A 13740-nucleotide genomic window follows, 5' to 3' on the forward strand; every position below is an offset into this window, starting at 1 on the left:
CTCATCATAGCAAAGCACTCTTCTCATAACACCATCCACTCCCTTATGAAAGAGATTCTTTTCCAATCAAAACATACCTTAAATCCCTTTTGGTGATCACACACCTTTGTTTGGAATTCAACTCCCTCCTTGCAAAACCCATTTGTAACACATATTCTTCTTCACGATGGGATTTCCTCACAAGATATTTTGGCTCAAGCAGCTTCCAAGCATGTACATCCTTCACAAACACATCCTTTGCCAATTCATGGGCTCTTACATTCTTATCTCTAGGTACATGCCAAATCTAAAAGGCAATAAACGAATTCAATAACTTTCTCACCTTGAAGAACCAACCTTTGATGCCCTCTTTGTTGACTTTCCATGTACCTTGTACCTGCCTTATGACAAACATCACGTCACCTTTAATCATAAGCTTTTTGACCTGTCTCCTTACACATTCTTCCAACTCCAAATACAAACTGGCATACTCTGCTTCATTATTGGACTTCACACCCACTTCTTGGTTGCCAAACCAAGATTCCACACCATCTTTGTTCCCAAAAACAAAACGAACCGCTGCTTTATTGACTCTCCTTTTAAAAGCACCATCAAAGTATAAAATCCCCTCCACATCCTCTAATTCTTCATGCATAGTCAAAGTAGGAACAATCTTTTTCTCCATCTCTTTTGTTGTATCCTTCTTGATGTTGATTTATTTGAAAGTAAGCATATCAGCCATATTCGCACGCACACTTTTCTCTTTGAGAAAGTTGATATGAAACTGTTGCAACTCAAGTATCCACTTTTGAAGCTTGGGGCTATCACCTGGGTACTTTAGAGCATGAGGCAACAAAGCACATGATGTTAAAACCACAAAAGGTTTACTAATAAGATAAGAATTTAGTCTTACTCTACTCTTGACATTGTCTTGCTTATATGGTAAACTGGCCTCATAAAAGGCTGCTTCTTTCCTTTTTGCATCAACACTGCCCCAATAGCATGCTTCCCAACACTCAACCTCAAATAGAATATTTCATCCCAGCATGGAGACATCATCGTTGGCAAAATAGAGAGCTTCTCCTTCACATTCTTGAAAGCTTCCTGCTCATTCTCTGTCCACACAAAGGGGTCCTGTTGCATTGCCTTTTGCAAAGGATGCATATACTCTGCTAACACACAAAAAGACCTGGATAAATACCTGCATTTTTACCCAAAGCTCATGAGTTCCTTTGTGTTCTTGGGACTCTCCATCATAAGAAGACATTACACCTTAGCAAGGTCCGGAGCGATTCCATTTTCACTGATCTCATGTCTCAAGAGGAACACTCTAGCTCTCACAATCTTACACTTTGTCGGATTTAAATGGCCTCCATCTTCATCAATCTTTTTGAACACCATATCCAGCTTCTCCACATGTAATAACCTGTCACTATGCAAACAAAAGTCATCCATGAAGACTTTTACAAAACTTCCCAAGTAGGGTCCCAAAGTCATGTCCATCCAGTCTTCAAAGCTTGCATAAGCGTTTACCAAGCCAAAGGGCATCACCCTAAAACAATACATTCCCCACGGGGTAATAAAGGCAGTCTTTATTTGATCCTTTTCAGCAATCATGATTTGATAGTAACCGTTGAATCCATCACAAACACAAAACCTTTCATCACCTGCAACCTTGTCCAAAATTTCATCATGGAATGGGAGAGGGTAATGATGTCTTTTGGTAGCAGCATTCAAATATTTATAGTCAATACACACCCTCATTTATTACCCTTTTTTGGCACAATGACCATTGGTGAGACCCAGTCTGCATCATCAACTCGATAAATAAAACTTGCCTTTAAGAGCTTAGCAGTTTCAGCTTCAAGTACCTGTTTTTGAATTGCACTAAGTCTTCTCATCTTTTGGACGACTGGCTTGGCACCTTTCTTCAGCTTTATCTCATGTGTAACCCTGTTTGTCCCCCTCATCTGAGTATAGTCTTTGGCAAACAACTTTGGGTACTTGTCAAATAGCACTCCATAAGCATCTCGTTCCTGATTGGTTACATCACTGGCCAGCATAGCCATCAACTCTTCTTTTGGAACATTTGGCACATCAACCTCACAAGGGCCACCTACTTCAGACTTACCTCTTTCCTCCTCATCTTCCAAAAACACTTGCATGGCACACACATCCACGTCAAGGTCTAGAAGGCTTTGATCATAAATATTATCATCATCACATGAAGAAGAACCACTAGAATAATCATCATAAGTGTCCTGCGTGGAATATGGCGATTCAAATTCCATGTCTGGCTTCTCATCGATCTCAAGCACTTTACCTTTTCTCATATCATACTTGATTTGTTTGTTCTTGGGCCTCTCCACAAAAAGATCGATACAGCCCCTGTACCAATCCTCTCGAGACCTCATGACAATCAACCAAGGCCTCCCCAAAATGATCGGGTACGGTCCAAGCTTCACAGGCATAATATGAATGTCCAATGGCTCTTTGCCCCAACACATTCATCTCCAAGTCATGAATCACTCCCAGACATTTGACTCTACTACTATTTGCCATCCTCACACTAAAAAGAGACTCGCTAGTGAGCTCCAGTGAGCTCCAGCCCTAACAAATGCATAGTCTCTTCAGTCATGATACACACCTGGGCTCCACCATCCATACAGGCTTTACCTACTCTCCTTACATGTACCCAAGCATCCACAACAGGCAGCATATTAGTGACTTTATGAACACATGTGCTTCTGGTCTCTTCACCTTGACTCGTTTCAGACTCGCAAGCTTGTGCCAATGTCTTCTCATACTTGAACTTAAATGTAAAAGTTAGCCATACGTAATATCTGCTTTATTCTTCTTTAAATCTTCCAAAATATTGTAAGCAGAATGCCCTTCTCCTAGGTGAAAGTCCTCCATGGTGACTTTTATTCTTCTCCTCCTTGTCTTAGCTTCACCTTGCTTGCTTGACTCCGTTGTTTCCATGGGTGCAACATATGAGTTGGCAGTCGAAGTAGCCCGCCTTAAAGACAAGAAGATGCGCATGCAAGCAAGAGTAAACGAGTCAGAGGAAACAAGCTCGGCCCGACCAACCCCAGTGGTTGCAACAGCCAATCATAGAGTCTAACCATAGGAGACATCAGAGGAACAACAAGACCTGCTGAGTCGCATCACCACCCAACTAGAGAGTTTATTTGTGCATCTGGTGCAACAAGGGCATGCATCTGGCAGAAATCCAGAACAAGGAAGGAGACAACGAAGGCAGAACCCAGAATACCACTGTTACAACTACCGGGAAGACGGCCATGGAATGTACTACTGCCCACACCCAAGAAGACATAATTTCAATAGAGGGGGGAGACAGAATCAGGTCTCTCCGCCAAGAGTAAGACCACCACCAAGGCAGCCAGGACCAATCCAGCAATCCAAATCCTGCGACCACCTATACAACAACAACCACCACCCCAACCTCTCATTCCGCCACTACCCCCACCACCTGCGGTGAACCAAGCGGTGAGTGTCATTAGCTTAGAGGCTAAAGGGAAGGCAAAGGTAGAAGAGTCATCCCGAGAGAAGCACAAAGGAAAAGCGAAGGTAGAAGAAGTGGATGCTATGGGAGTGAAACGTGCGAGGCACAAGGAGGCATCTCAAAAGGAAGAGAAGATGAAAGGGAAAGCCGAGTCTAGCAAGCAAGCAGCTAAATCACGGCGGAAGATAGATATCGTAGACTTCTCACTAGGTGAGGAAGCACAACCCTATGACTTAGTTTAGGATGTGTTAATGCAGGGCCCGAAGATAACTTGGCCCCAATTACTCCACCTTGCACCCAGAATGAGGAGGCAATGGACGAAAATGGTAAGTACCAGGAAATCAAAACCACGGATAGCTGGGGCTATCTCTGGGAGGGATCTGATGACATCTTGTCAACCATGGACGCTCACATCAAAGGGCAACGGATTTCAAACGTCTACATAGATGGTGGCGCACAAATATGCGTCATGAGTGAAAAGATGATGCACCATCTAGGTCTAGAGGTAAGTAGGCCGGCACCCTGCCGAGCCAAGATAGCAAACAATGTAAGAGTAAAATGCGTAGGCATTGTAAATGCGGTCAAAGTGAAAGCATTCAATATGGAAGTGGAAGTAGACATCTTCGTCATGCCACACAAACGGGAGGGCTACCCCATCATTCTTGGAAGGCCTTGTCTTATGGCCATGGAAGCCAAACAAGACTGGAGCACCGGGATGATCCAGATGAAGGATGCTAAAGGGAAGTCCATATTCTACGACATGAGGATTGGAAAGCAGCGCAATATGATCTTGGAGGCTTCAGAAGACGAGTCCACCATCGACTCCTCGTCTACCTCAGGAGAAGACACAACCACCACCGACGGGAGTGACAATAGCATCGAAGTAATGGGAGTCATTCTTAAAGACCCAAACAGATTAACACAATCTGAAGCAACCTCAGCAAACCAAGAGGGACCATCAGGTAAGCAGTCATTGGAGGATGCAGGTAAGCTACAAAAAATGCTCTCAAATGAGTTAACCAATGAAGAAAGGAAGGAGTATGTCTCCATGTTAGGCAACTTCACTACTTTGTTCATTGATGGCTATGATAAGATCACAGGAATTATGGTGGTGCAACACCACATAAAGCTCAAGGAAGGCAGTAAACCCGTAGTACAGAAGCTCAGAAGACTCCGAGTAATCCAACAAGAGGCATTGATTAAAGAAGTAAGGAGTTTGCTACAAGCAGGTTTCATCTACCCTGTCGAAGACTCAGAATGGGTCTCCCCAGTAGTAGTCACACCAAAAAAAGAGGTAAATGGAGAGTCTGTGTGGATTATAAACCGCTCAATGCAGCCACGAAGAGGGACCATTTTCCCCTCCCATTCCAGGATGAAATACTCAATGAAGTGGCAGGTCAAGAACGCTACATAGTATGCGATGGCTACTCAGGATACTTCCAGATTAGCATTGCGGAGGAGGATCAGAAGAAGACAACCTTCATCACACCTTGGGGATGTTTTGCCTACAGAGTAATGCCATTTGGCCTCACCAATGCCCCAGCCACATTTCAACGCTATGTGACATTTGTTTTCCAACCCTACTTTGGAACATCAATACGGGTTTTCATAGATGATTTTTGCATCTATAGCTCACGAGTCCTTCATCTAAGCAAAGTCTATGATGGCTTAACCAGGCTACGAATACTAGGTGGCTAACTCAACGTGGACAAGTGTCACATTGGTGAGAGCAAGGTCACTCTCCTTGGTCATGTAATTTTAGCAAAAGGAATCGAGGCTGACCCTAGCAAAATTCAGGCTCCGGTATCTTTATCATCTCCCACCACCTCCAAGCAGTTGGTTTCTTTCCTTCAGAAGGTAAGATATTTAAGCAGGTTCATTCACCTGCTATCTCAAGTGGTCCTTCCCCTACAACAACTCACCCAAAGGGATGTTTTCTCATGGAGTGAAGAGAATGAGCAGCAGTTCACTGAGGTAAAGCAAGTCCTATCTAAGCTTCCCACTATTTCACCTCCTAAGTGGGACGAGCCATTCTATGTGAACCCTAGTGTGGGAAATGATACTCTGGGAGCAGTGCTAATGCAAAAGGATCCCAAAACTTCTTTCATGCGCCCTATTTACTTCTCTAGTCGAATCATGACCCCATCAGAAAAGGGATTCACCGAAGTAGAACACATGGTTCTGGCACTAATGTTTGCTACCACGAAATTCCGCTCCTATCTGCTGCCTAGACCATTTGTAATCCTGACAATGGAAGAGGTTTTCCCTTATGTAATGCGACACATGGATGTCTCATTTAGGATCTCAAAGTGGTTAAAAAGACTACAAGAGTTTGACTACACCATGCAAGTAGAAAACTCCACCAGGGCTAGTCTAGCAGGAATTCTCACTCGTTGCCATTACGAGAAGAAGCTGAAGGTCAACACGGAAGCAAAGGAAGGAATACCAGAAAAAGAGAGCCCTAAGCTAGAGAGAGCTCCCTCTCTTTTCTTTGACGGAGCATACAAGAGAACAATGGATCAGTCTGCAGCAGGCATGGTCATTTTCAATGAACAGCAGGAAAGAGTATTCTCCATGGGGCAGTTTACACTCCCACTCTAACAATGAGGCAAAATATGCAGCCCTAATCCTTGGGCTGGAACAATGTATTTCACAAAAAATTCAGCGCTTGAATGTGTTCGGCGACGCTTTGATTTTGATAAGGCAGATAAATGGCACCTGGGAGTGCAAAAATCAGGTTTTACTTGGCCAACTTCGCCAAGTTAAGGACCTTCTGAAGAAGTTTGAAGCAGTAAAGCTCTTCCAGAGCAGAAAATCAAGAGGCAGATGCACTAGCTAAAGAAAAAATACAAGATGTTCCCATAGGAGCAATCAAATTAAAACTACCCCTCTTCCAAGGCAGTGACGCTATGCCTGATATCATCAGCTTTTTGAATACCGGGGAATGTCCATCAGGACACACTAAAGGCCAAAAACAATGGCTGGTAAGGAAGGCTACTAGGTACCGCCTTATAGACAACCACTTGTATTGTAAGGGTAAAGATCAAATTCTCAGGCGGGTGCCAACCTCCAGTGAAATCACAGAGGTAATTTCAAGCTGCCATGACGGCGTTTGCGGTGGTCATTTTGCTATAGATATCACTAGTAGGAGAATTCTACAAGCAGGATACTTTTGGCCTAGTTTGAACAGAGATGTACACCATTGGTGTAAAACATGTAGGGCCTGTCAAGTGGCCAGTGATCGCATGCTAACCTACGAGCCACAAACCCCTATCATTTCATATGGTCCGTTTGAGAAATGGGGAATAGATGCAATTGGTCCCTTACCAAGGGCCCAATCAGGTAAACTGTACATCATAGTGGGTGTAGACTACATGACGCGATGGGCAGAAGCAACGGCCACCACCCGCATTACAGTCCAAGAGGTGGCAAAGTTCATTTTTGAGCATATCGTTTGCCGCTTTGGAACTCCTCTTGAGATAATATCAAATAGAGGACCAGGATTCAGAGGTGATTTGGTAGGAGAACTGATGAAGAAGTTAGGCATCACACGTCGGCATTCCACGCCATACTATCCACAATGCAATGGTCTGGTAGAGAAGGTAAATGGAATGATTTGCAAAATCATCACAAAACAGGTGAACAACCATATAGGAGATTGGGACAAACATCTCATGTCAGCTCTTTGGGCCTATAGAACAACGTTTCGAACATCACTAGGTTTCACCCTTTTCCATCTAGTTTATGGGAAGGAGGCAATTCTACCCATTGAGGTACAAATAGCCAGCTTACGAGTCTTGGCCAGCCAGACCCACAGTCCAATCGTAAACCTTAGAAACCACATCCTAGATCTAGAGAGACTCCAACTGGATAGGGAAGAAGCAATCAATCACTACGCAGCACAGGCAGAACAACGCCGACTCACTTTCAATCAAGGGCTTAAAGAGAAAGGACTGGAAAAAGGCATGTTAGTGCTGCGATACGACAACAGATTTGATACTAGGAAGGATAAGAAATTTCAACCCAGATGGGAAGGGCCATTCATCATCAAGAAGCGCTACAACAATGGCAGCTATAAGCTGATGGAAGCAGATGGGAGAATTCACAAGACTAGAGTCAATGGATGGAGACTGAAGAGGTATTTTCTTAGGTTTGACCCAGAATTCATGCTAGACATTCCAAAAGAGGGAGAACCCTCTAACTCTATAGCTGAAGAAACTGAAGAAGGGCTAGAAGCATGAATGCCTCTAGCCAAAAGAGAGAGGGCTAATGATAGACGACTTTTGGAAATCAAGAAAAAAAGAAAAAAAAAACTCATTTCACCCCCCCCCCCCCCCACTCTCAGTACCCCCACCGTAACTTATTTTCCCCCCCTCCCGCCCTACGGGCATTGGATAAACCCTCGCACTCTCTCCCCCCCATTTTCCCTACATACACCTTTTCCTAATATCTCTCTCCCCCGATTTACCCTCCCCGGCCAGGCAGAGACTCAGAAAAGAAACCCCTAACCCCTCTTTCGTGCTCCCTCGGTGTGAGCTGCGTGAGAACACCCCCCCCCCCCCCCCCCTCACTCTTACACTCACCCTAATCACCCCTTTCCCATTACCCTCTACCCTCATTCCCCCCCCTCTTGGCCCGCCAACATTCCCTCCCCCGACCCCTCCTCCCTCTTCCCCATCTGCTCGCCTCACCCTCCCTCGGCCTCATCCCCCCCCCCCGCTTTGTCCTCAAGCCCCATGCAAGACAACCCCCCACCCCTCTCCCTCCCACCCACACATTTCCCATACCCCGCCACACCAACCCCCCCCCCCCCCCCCCCCCCTCACTCTCCCTCACACACTCTCTCTATCTCTTATCCCTAACCACCCTCCCCCTCTCCCTCACTCTCCCTCCCATGCCAGCTCAAAAACTCTCTCACTCTCTCTCTCTCTCTCTCTCTCTCTCTCTCTCTCTCTCTCTCTCTCTCTCTCTCTCTCTCTCTCTCTCTCTCTCTCTCTCTCTCTCTCTCTCTCTCTCTCTCTCTCTCTCTCTCTCTCTCTCTCTCTCTCTCTCTCTCTCTCTCTCTCTCTCTCTCTCTCTCTCTCTCTCTCTCTCTCTCTCTCTCTCACACATCTGGATGCCGCAGGCCACGCCAAGGATCTCTCTCTCTCTCACGGGCAGCGCTGCAATCCACACCATACACACACACACACACACACCACAACACCCCCCCCCCCCCCCCCCCTCTCCTCTCTCTCCCCAAGCGCTATGCGCTGCAGCTCGCATCCCCCCCCCCACACACACCCTCTCGCCCCATGCGCAGTTCGCATTCAACGCACGCACACACATACACCCTCACGGGCAGCAGCGCAATACGCCAACACACACACACACACACACACACACACACACACACACACACACACTCACCCACCCACACACTCTCCCTTTCCGCCTTGCGCAGAAGAACAAGCCGCCGGCCATCCGCATAAGAGAAAAAAATAAAAAATAAAAAATTATATATAGCCCCCCTTCCCACGCACGTTTTCGCACACACATGTCTATACAAAACACACACACACCCGCCCTCATGCACAAATACATACACACACGCATATACGCACCGCACCGCAATACGAAAAAAACGGCTACGACATCAACAAACGAAAGAAGAAGGATCTAAAGCACGCGCCGCCAACAACAAAAAGAGAAAATGCGCCGAAGGCATGCCCCGGCCAACTCCGAAAAGAAGTAAGCTCGACACCGACGCACTAGCAGCACGCCATTCGCCGGCAACACGCAACCACGACACCATCCCAATAATTTTTAGGTTATTTTACCATTATCTTCAGTTTTCACCCGAGCCATTGTAAATTTCCATTTTGTAAATATCCTCTCTCTAGGTGATGGTGACAAAGGCCCACCTAGAGATTCCCATCTTTTAATAACCTTCTCCAAAACAAAGCAAGGGTCAACCACATCGGGCCCACCACTTGCTTTGTCTCCCCGATTAAGATTACCCTAACCACACTGGGATTACCATAATCCAAGCAGCCAACACCTATAAATTGGCACTAAGAGGTCACTATCAAGGGGGGGGCAACTTATGTGGAACCAAGCATTGGGTAGAGTATAGTAGGAGGGATTGACACCATCACCATCACGGGGAGGGGGTTTTGTGTGTTGGGTTTGCCTTGGAAATTGCACCATGCGAAGGGAACCACACCCATCTCTTGACTCCAATGGTCGATGCACACACGTATGCACGCTCTTGGCAATGAGTATTCACAGTCATTGAGTCGCCCTAGAGAATGCACCAAGTAGGTTGCACCATCTCCTCCCCCTACCTCTCTACCACCACGGTATGCCACCTTGTAAATATTGCAGAAATAACTCACCCTCACACCCCCGAGGTTGTTTTCATCAATTGCGAGTGTTCTCTCTCTCTCTCTCTCTCTCTCTCTCTCTCTCTCTCTCTCTCTCTCTCTCTCTCTCTCTCTCTCTCTCTCTCTCTCTCTCTCTCTCTCTCTCTCTCTCTCTCTCTCTCTCTCTCTCTCTCTCTCTCTCTCTCTCTCTCTCTCTCTCTCTCTCTCTCTCTCTCTCTCTCTCTCTCTCTCTCTCGGTATGTGGGCTTGCGGTGTTCATATCATCGTGGGCTTTGCGTCCTAGCCGCTCAAAGCTAGGTGGTGCCCCCTGTTCGCATTACCGTGGCAGGCTCGAGGCACGTCATTCGGCCCCCGGCGTTTTAGAGGCCGTCGGGGTTCGGGGTCCGCTTTGCGTCTGTCAACACTTTACGCCTTATAATAACTCCATGTTTAACCCAAAATTGACATTTGAAAGGGTTCAATGAGATGCGATATAATCTGCATATTTCAAACACCTTTTGTAGACAAGACAGATGCTCATCCCAAGAAGAATGAATACATAAGTCATCTAGGAATGCCTCAAAACCTCCCTTAAATATTCTTTGAAAGTGGTGTTAATCAATCGCTGGAATGTAGCAGGAGCATTGGTTAAGACAAAGACCATAACGCGAAATGCAAACACTCCAAACTCCATTGTGAAAGCCTTTTAGCTTGATCTTTCAAGGAAATTGTGATTTGGTTATAGCCAGAGTATCCATCCTCAAAACTATAAGCCTCCTTGCCTGCAACTCGCTCAAGCACATGTTCCAAAAATGGCAAGGGATAATGGTCCCTTCTTGTGGCTGCATTAACTTTTTTGAGGTTGATGCACACTCGCAGTTTTCCCTTATTTTTTGGCACAATGACTATTGGGGAAACCCATTCTGAGTGTTCAATAGGGTATATGAATCCACATTTGATAAGTTTTTCAATCTCTTCTTGAACAATCTTTGCATACTTAGGATTCATTGGATAAGGACGTTGTTGGACTGGTCTTGCTGTGCTAATGAGGGGAATGGTATGTTGTACCACATAAGGTGGAACACCCTTCATATCATGATATGTCCAAGCAAATATGTCCCTAAATTCCTTAAGAAGCAATATAAGTGTCTTTTCTTCAATCTTGGTGAGACCTTGAGCAATAAATACTGGTTTGAACTCCTAACCTGGTTTTGCTAATTTGATCTTCTTAACTACCGCTGTGCCATCGTAGACACCGCTACTGCCATTGGTAGGCTTTCTTTGGGCTTTTGTGTACGCGACTTTACACTCCCCCATGGTATAAGATTTGAAATGCTCAGGTGTAGGATGTAAGTCACCATGCTCTTGTTTTGACAAGGCCTTTTCCTTAATATCTGCTTCCTTTTGTTGTTGTGCTAGCTCTCAATTTTGGCGTCTGCGAGCCGTACGGCTTATTTTTGGCTTCTCAGAAAGCTCTATTTGGGCAATGTCGTGGGGTTGTGGACTACACCACATGACATCTTGGAGGTATTCACCCCAATTGTCTACCAACTTGTGGTGAGCATCATATGCTCCTACTTAACTAAGCCATTTTGCGGTAGATTGCAGTTTGTTTATCTTAGCTCGCACATTCTCTCGGTATATTCGTCTTTTGTATGACCTCCTTGGATTACCCAGGCTTCAACATTGGTTTATGCCTAGATTAGACTCTCTTGAGTGGTCTTGGCTTGTGCCCCCTTCACTTTAGGATAAACTACCATAAGTTGTGGCACTAGGCTCTGATTGTTTCGTTTTTAAACTTGGGTTATTATTCAATTCATCAGGCTCAGAGTTAGTTTCTTTGTGAGACCTAGTCCTTGAGTCATATTGGTCAGAGTCGTCTGAGAAATCATTGATTTCACGGTCAGACAGGTATGCAATGCTCTTGTCATCAAAGGCTACATGCACTACACTTAGCATGTTTATCGGTACAATTTGTGGTATCTCTTCCCCCTCTGGCATGACCCAAGTTGTTCCTTGAGTCCCCCAAGTATCTATAGTGTCCACTAGGTGTATCCAATCAACATTATCTGACTCGGTCATGCCCGGTAACACATCCATATAGGGAGAAATTGGCTCAGTATCTGTCTCCTCCCTACACATATAACAATACTGTAGTGGGGCTGCGTGAAATGTGGTAACATAGCGATTATCGATGATGACTCTTCCTCCTAGAGGACGTACTTTTCCAGTAACAAGGTCCACTCTAATGACAAAGTCTTGGAATTTTAGATAGACATGATTTTGAGACCAGTCATACACCATCTTTGCCTCTCTCATGAAAGGTCGTCCTAGGATCATCTCGTATGACATAGGGTGCTTAGAAAAATCCATGACAATGAAATTATGCCTTACTCTATGTCCGAGAACCTTGATCTTAAGGTCTTTTAGCATTCCAATAGGTTTAGCAATAGTTCCATTTGCCATTTTTACAACAATATTTGTGACTCGAAGGTGAGGTCTTCCCATTGATTCCTAACAATTTTGAGTAACAATGCTAACTCCTGCCCCACCATCAACGATTACCTTTACAGTTAATACCTTAGTAGTGACGGGTAGAGTTGCATTAGACTCATCACCTTCAAAGTATTGGCCCAACTCATTGACGGGTACTTCAACGATAGATTCATCTCCCTCCAGGTTGGGCTGTGGTGCTAGATGTTCCTCATCATTTACTACCAAGTCAGGCTTATTCATATGTACTGACTGTGCCAATCCAGCCTGTAGATCTCCATTAAGGAATGCTCGAAGTGTTAGGACTAGCTCAGGATATCCGTATACTTTGGACATGATAGTGGTTCGGATTTCTGAGGACATGAAATCCATCAGCTTGGCAACATTCAATGGTATCTTTTGAGACGTAGGTTCTTGACAAGAGAATGGTGAAGAGGGAATCTCCACCTCCTCAATAGGGTCAAGCATTCCCTCACTGAACATTCTTTCTAATAAGAAAGGTGTATGCTCACTCTCTAATGTCCTACCCTCACTCTCTTCTTGAATGAGACTGGGTATCGATAATGGTTTGTGGTTCTTGTGAGTTTGAACTTGTGTGGGAAACATGATGTCCAAAAGCTTGATATGCTTGGGTTCCGGCTCTAACTTTTGTTGGGTCTCTTCCACCAAACCCCTTAAATGTTGGACTCACTCAATTTCCTTTGCTGGATTAGGATACGTGCCTCTTATTTTTGTGCTTTTCAGTTTTTGGCCCTTGTGGCTTATCGTGGGGTTTTATTAGGGTGTTTTTGCTCTGGAAATTCCTTTCGTATGTTTTGCAATTCCCTATGGCTTTCCTTAACCATATTGACATTGGAGTTTCCCCCATGGTACTCTTCATTGACTGTTTCCCTCACGGTAATGGTTTTGGTTGCCATAGTCTCTATCGAATCTGAGTCATCCTCAGGGTCATTCATATACACAGGATCATCTCCGGTCCCTATGTTAGTCTTTGAGCTAGGCTTTGAGCTTGAAGCGTTAAACGGCCTCTTTCTTTGTGTCTTCTTTCCCCTTCCTTGGCCAATTGACACCGTGTCTCTCTCTTCCAGAATATAGTTGGGATTTTGTAGCATTGATCGTGTGACTATATTTGCAGATATGGTAGGTGGCCTTTCTTGTATCCCATTGGTAACCTCAACTAGATTCAATGGTGTTATCTTAGGTGCATTTGGATTATGTGGACATTGGGAAATCAAATGATCTATACCATATCGGTTGCAGGTGAGTATTGGCATTGTGGATGTGCCCTCTTGATTTGCTTGCACAGGTGTAGCATTCCTTTGTAATCGATTTGGACACTTGGATACACGATGCGGTCCAACACAATCGTAGCATTGAAGAGGTGGTCTCCTGACAAAA

This window comes from Adiantum capillus-veneris, chromosome 18 (assembly GCF_014529385.1).
Source record: "Adiantum capillus-veneris isolate H3 chromosome 18, ASM1452938v2, whole genome shotgun sequence".
NCBI lineage: Eukaryota > Viridiplantae > Streptophyta > Polypodiopsida > Polypodiales > Pteridaceae > Adiantum > Adiantum capillus-veneris.